This window comes from Patella vulgata, chromosome 6 (genome assembly GCF_932274485.2).
Source record: "Patella vulgata chromosome 6, xgPatVulg1.2, whole genome shotgun sequence".
NCBI classification, from domain to species: domain Eukaryota; kingdom Metazoa; phylum Mollusca; class Gastropoda; family Patellidae; genus Patella; species Patella vulgata.
In genome coordinates this window covers 191,741-199,024 of record NC_065884.2, presented here as the reverse complement: position 1 = coordinate 199,024, position 7,284 = coordinate 191,741, and positions in this window count along the sequence as shown.

The window sequence follows — 7,284 nt, the reverse complement described above, 5'->3', positions numbered from 1 at the left end:
GTGTATGCTAGTTATTTCTAGATGCCTCACAAATCACTTGTAGTGTGATTTTGTAGCATTTTTCAGTTTTTGAAATTGTTTCAATTTAGTGCATAATTAATCTTATTAGTGCTTAGTTTGGATGTTATTAAATTTAGATATATTTGAATTATATATTTTGGGGTATGGGGTAGGGATACTGTGTACATATCTTTATATTCTCAGTTCTTGTTATGGGGTAAAGAACAATTTAAATAGCTATTTTATATTTTGTGATGGGTAAAGTGTGTGGGGCAAAAAACAATTTAAATAGCTATTTTATATTTTGTGATGGGTAAAGTGGGGGGGGGGAGGGGTCATTATATATAACACAATATAATTTGTATTAGAATTGAAGTCTCTGTTTTTCTGTTAACATTTCAAATATCTATTTAGTTTTGATGTATTAATTTACTTTTTCCTATGATTTTATGAATAAATAATAATCTTACAAAATTTTTTTTTGTTTCCTTCTTTTATCAAACTTTACAGGTCTAACAGAGCAAAGAGAGGGGTCCTGCATAGAAAGGTTGCTATGCTGGATATAAATTGGGGAAAAATACAACACAAGTTTTTGATGATGGTTATACACAAGTTTGTATGAAACCACACAAGTTTCAGAAATTTCAACACAAGTTTCAGAAATTTTAACACAAGTTTCAGAAATTTCAACACAAGTTTCAGAAATTTCAACACAAGTTTCAACACAAGTATTGTGTAGATTTCACACAAGTTTCAACACAAGTTTTGTGTTGTTTGATACATTTTAACACAAGTTTTGTGTTGTTTGATACATTTTAACACAAGTTTTGTGTTGTTTCAACATTTAACACAAGTTTTGTGTTGTTTTAACACAAGTTTGTGTTGTTAAATAGAGATACCTAACTTGTGTTGAATTTAACACAAGTTTGTGTTCTTTCAACACAAGTTTTTTTTCAGTGTAGAACTCGAACCTTTTAAAATACTAATTACACAAAAACCTTCTAAAATACTTACACCCAAACTGTCTAAAATACCTCCTAAATTACTACCATCGGAGCTTCCAAACCTGAAGACAAACAACCTGGAAACGTTTTTACAGGGTTATATGTTTGTAAATCAGAGAGAGAGGAGTTACATAATTTAAATTCAGATATCTACTGACTAAAATACAAACATATATTTTAGGTTTGGATAGCATTGTACTCAAGACTGGTTTCATAGATGAAATGATAATCTTCCATCTAAATGACTCAAGTACGGAACGAATTAGACACAATTTTAGAGAAATTCTGGGCTTTTATATTCTCGGTCAACGTTTATTCTATCGTGATTTTGATCAGTAAGTAGTTCTGTATTTACTTACTTATCTTTGGCACACACAATGCTATATTATAGTGCTCTATTTGCTCTATTTACTGTTCTAATCCTCTCTCCCTCTCTCTTTCTATTTCTCTCTCTCTCTCTCTATCTCTCTCTCTTCAACCAATGTATAGACAACACATCTTGTTTATTTGGGGCGGATCCAAAATTTAAGTTTCACCGGGTTACAAACGATTATGTATTCTGAACTATTTCAAATGGGACTGATTTCAAATAAAGAGTTATTTGTCTTTTTTTTTTAAGAATTTCAGTATATAATTTAAAAACACAAAAATCCAGAGTTATTGTACGTTTGCAATCTTTGAGGGCTTCCTTTCTTATCTACGCCATAGACATGGGTATAGGTACGTATTGTCTCTTGTTTTTGTTTTTTTGATTTTGCCATGTTTTTGGAACGTGGCATTTTGTCCAGAACGAGGCTTGGTAACACGGCCCCGTTTACTAAACGCAGTTTTCTTTTCCAAGATAATTATTAGCGGTATTTGCTATCACCAAAAATAGAGTCACACAAATAATGTTCCGACCATCACGTGACTAATGACAGATCTACAAATTAGATTATTTATTGGGACATGATATAATTCATTATTATGATTTACTTTACTGGAATTCTGTCGTGTATAATAAACGCTTCCCAAGCGAAACAACACAAAACAATATCACATGACAAAAAAAATCATCTGGTGGTCGAGGCCCACGAGCTCGCTTTGCCCGACAGACGTGATAAACTAGCATTGCAGTGAGCTACATATTTCATATAATACCATATTTAGACCATATCATGAACATCTGTATTTACTGAAAACTAAAGTTATTCCATCATTCAGGTTTCAGATGCTGGCATCAGTCATGACAGTATTGCGAATACCCCTTTGTTTACTACTCCACCCTGGACTATATGGCCACCAAAGATCGATTTAGATCTAACGAAAAACACCATGAAAGATACTAGTTCCACGGTGTTTCAATCTCTCTTTCCAGAGTTAAGGTCTGAATATGCTCCCATTTACACAGATGGTTCCAAAGATGGTGATCGGGTGGGTTCGGCTACCGTCACGCCATCTGGAATCATTTCTGTCAGATTTCCATCCGCCGCTTCCATATTTACTGCTGAGCTCTAAGCCATTTTTCAGGCTTTGGAATTCATGCAATCATCTTCTAATTTAAGACACATCATATTTACTGATTCTTTATCCTCTTTACAGACAATAAACAGCTTGTCCCTTTAGTAGCAGACATTTATCTTATGCTACTATCTCACGAGTTTCTTTTTTGGTTTTAAATATTTGTATGCATAAAAGATTGATTTTATTTTTAATTTTACTTACAGTGATATTGTTTTTATTTATGCATATAATTTTTTTTCTGTGATATCATTTAGCCTGTCTCGAAATAATCACCGTGTGTTTGGCGCAATATAGCCCGGTTGGAGCTGATGTGCCATTAAACCACATTTCATTTCATTTCCTTATAGGTACGTATTGTCTCTTGTTGATTTACATGACATAACCCCACATTTATAATTCGCTCTCGTCGAATGTCTGTCCCCTAGGTCAACCATTATTCCTATCCTTGACACAACTACCGAGCCTTCTATCAGTTGCAGACAATAATAATCAAGAAAAGCTATAAAGACTCATCCTGTGACATTATGAATCGTACAGACTATATCTCTCAGGCAGAGAAACAGCTAAACAACCCTAACAAAATACACGAAATTAGACCAAAATATCTTTAAGGACAGCGTCACTTTCATAAACAAAATCTTATATGATCTGCTAGACAAAGAATATATATTTATTCGCTAAATCTGACTGCCGACATCTACATCGTTATAGGCTATGGGTACAATAAGGACATCGATATTTGACTGTAATGCGGACTTCGATATTTTCGACTTTTTTTACTGACATAACGTTGTGTAATTTTACTATAATTAATCTGTAGAACATCTTATGTTTATATAAAAGTAGCACATTACTAATACAAAATTCACCAGTGTTTATCTGTAATTGTGTGTTATATAACAGTAACACATTACTAATACAAAATTCACCAGTGTTTATCTGTAGAAAATCTTATGTTTATATAAAAGTAGCACATTACTAATACAAAATTCACTAGTGTTTATCTGTAATTGTGTGTTATATAACAGTAACACATTATTTATACAAAGTTCACTATAACATTATCACATTGCTAATACAAACCTCACTGAACTAATAAATATTCGGTACTTAAACTAAATGGCATTTGTATTCCAGAGAATGATGACGTGTGAGTTATAATGAGTTATAATGTTCATGGGTAAGGTACAATGCTCATATCTATGACTTCAAATGGTCTGTTTTATATAATCAGGCTAGAATAAACAGGTTTACATGGTTCATACAGTCGTTCAATTAACTATATATCTATGGTATTTCAGAGAGCGGAAACGATAGTATGGTACGTCAAACTACATGGCATAACAACATAGAAGATGACAGTGGTACAATGCAATATACTGTGTCATCCCATGGGAATAACAATAGTCTAAACAATGATCATTTGCAGCCTAAAGATGTCAGTCGATTAGATTCTAATGACATTATTATGATCAGTACTGGTGCAGTAATATTTATATTTGCTGTCATCGCATTTTGGATTGGTTACAAAAAATGGTTGAAATATCGAAGAGCGCGCACTTTTCAACAGATGGCACCAAAGAGTAATATGGAAAGGCACCAGGGAACCGCACCACACTCTAACAATTACACGGGACAAACCTATAGACAGGACACACAAACAATTACACGGGACAAACCTATGGACACCTCGCGCTAACAATTACATAGGACAAACCTATGGACAGGACAGAATAAACACACACCACCAACAACAAACCTATAGATCAGATCAAGTGAATGGATCCCGGAGTTTGACGTAAGCGTCCTAAATAAATGCATTTCATTACGGTTGGTGTAAATGTTTAGATCAATCATTATATAGGATCGGCAAGCTGCACTAGGACCTCAAGATTACTGCAAGAACCTTGAAGTGACCTCATTTTCCATTTCCTACCAGCTTACTACGTAGTATGATAATACTCAGCGGTAGAGTCTATGAGACTATAAATAGCCATCGCACGTGCAATTCTCTACACATCTATCAACTATTACATCCGTAAAAAAGCTATTGTTGACGATTCTGAATAGCAGTAATATTTAGTTTATTGGTTATTACAGCACCTTTACAAATTACGTTCGTTTTATTTTTTAAATTGCTTTATCATTAACTATACCGTTAGGAGCGGCATCTTTTGGTTTAGTACAAATAATATCTCTGAAATACTTGCGTTGGGCAAGAACATGATACTAGCAGTAGTTTAATTTTTCTTTTACAAGGTTCTTAAAACAATTGATGAGTTGCCCAACGTGCGTGTTTCTAAATTCAATTTATTGTTCCAGCTTTCTGTTATGTTTCGTAAAAAAATAGTCTTGATTATCCCAACCTGTCAATCAAACATAAAATGATCGGTAGACTGGTTAAGCGAGACTACTTTCAAAACAAGGGCACCTAACCTTTTATTACTCACCTGTGCCCGGATGTTATGGCCGACACTCGTAACTATCTTGCAGTGTATCATTTATGGCTGATTAAATGGTCATAGCTTATTAAGTACAACATGACCGTTTATTTCGCGATTATAAATGTTTGAAACTGATTTAAGGCTTGGTGTGTATATAAATATTGTGGTGTAATTGTCGAGATATTTAGAGATATTTATTTATTGTGGGGCACCCTAACAGTGATAAAATTCCAATGGTAGCGTTTTATGTCACAATGGGCTATAAATAAACCCATTATAAATGTTTAAATATAAGATAAAGTGACATCGCTTTAATGTAAGCGTAATGTAAGCGTAATTTAGTCTGTTGTCATATGGCGATCGGACTTTATTGTTAAAACGGACACGTTTTATGTAAACAATAATAGTCACTTTAAGCGAACGTGGATTCCTTTTAGAATGATACACACTTCAAAGTGAGAGAATGCCGCTTTCAAACAAATACATAATTATGTTATTCTCACCTATAATCATATATTAAACATTTAGCAATGACTTTTACGCTTGATATGCCTAGTTATATTAATAACATGGTAGTGTACTTCATGTCATGTTTTTACTTGTGTATATTATTGTTCTCCTGGTGTAATTAATACTGTTATCTGATTAATGTTTATAATGTTATTTTATGTTGTATAACCCTATTAAGTTGGCATGATGGTTGGAAGGTGTTTTTCTATTATTTGTAACATTTTATATTTTCGTTATTACTGCCTAATTCTAATTGAACAGTTATTAAGTTGTGATTATTAATGCTAGTCTGATTAAAGGCTCAATACCACTCTCGTTGTAACTGAATAATGTGTCCTAATCTTTATTCTGGTCAACAAATTGTACTAATTTACAATATTCCAGTTAATTGATGATACAAATTTCATCTTAACACACCTTATTTAAAAATTTTGAAAAATATTTTCGAACCCTCTGGACAAGTAAAATAGGATGTAATGGATAATTTACACAACAGGTAGGACACTTAAACATCTAGTACTTAGATAGAGGTATTATTTATTTTCTGGAGCTTTCAAGCCAGCAAGAGTGTTATTGTCCCTTTAAGAAGTGATATTATAATGGTGTTATAATCTGCTATCGCTAATATAATTAATGCTTCTTACTTTATATACCGGAACATAAATATACATATATCGTCATACAGTACTGACAGGCCAGTTACTGCACTTAGTAAGGGATTCTAACTAGTGACTGCTTTCAATGTACAAATTTTGTAATATTTAAGGAAAATCAGATAAAAAGATAAAAAATAAATGTAATTAAAACTGACATGTCGATAGATGAACAATGCATAGAAGATTAAACAATATAATAAATCAACAAAAACAATAGATGGGATTAACGTCGTTACCAATGAAAGGCTTGAAAAGTTGTGACAGGTTAACGACTTACTAGGAAGTTGACCTTAAAGTGTTTAATTTAAGAAGCATTAATTATATTAGCAATAGCAGATTATCACACCATTATAATATGGTGAAACACTATTAAGGTTGCTCTTTGATTTTTAGTACTGATTATCTGTTATTATCCTACTTAAGGACAGTTATTGTTATTGTTTGTATTATTTATTGTTATTGTAGGTGCTTCTAATTATTTTAATGGTTTCTCCTAATTATTAATTAAGTTGGTGTAAGCTAAAATATATATAAATAGGCTGACTAGATGGATATTTATCATTAACTTGAAAACATGACCTGTATGTGTTACGAAACGTCGTTATTAAATAATAGAGAAGTAGTTATATCCATATATATACCCTGTGTTGTGTTTTGTTATGAATATGCATAACTTGTATTGGATCTAATGGAATATATCCGACATGTTATGTACACGACTTCTTAATTAATATTTAGTTTATGGTTCTTTGTCTTGTAGCAACCAAAAGTTTCCAGCTTGGCTCTCCAGTCCGACATACATGATCGCCCGACCTTCTTAACTCGAGACCTGCTAGACGCCCCACCTTGTCTCATCTGCTGATCTCGTTTCCATTCTGGGTTTATAAACCCTTCTAGACAACGAATCTCACAATATTACACATCTGGCTACTGCATTATATCAGATTTAACATTCAGTACAGATTGCTTATAAGACAAAGGACATTACATAACTCAAGCCAGCCATAAGTTTATATTATGGTAATGGGTAATGACTAATGAGTTCCATCAGAACCATCATGGGCGTCAATCGGCGACATAACTATATTTAATCTATTCTGCTTCCATGTGTCGAGATAGCACAACTATGGAAGACCAAACAGCTCTTTATTCAGTGTTCTAAGTTCT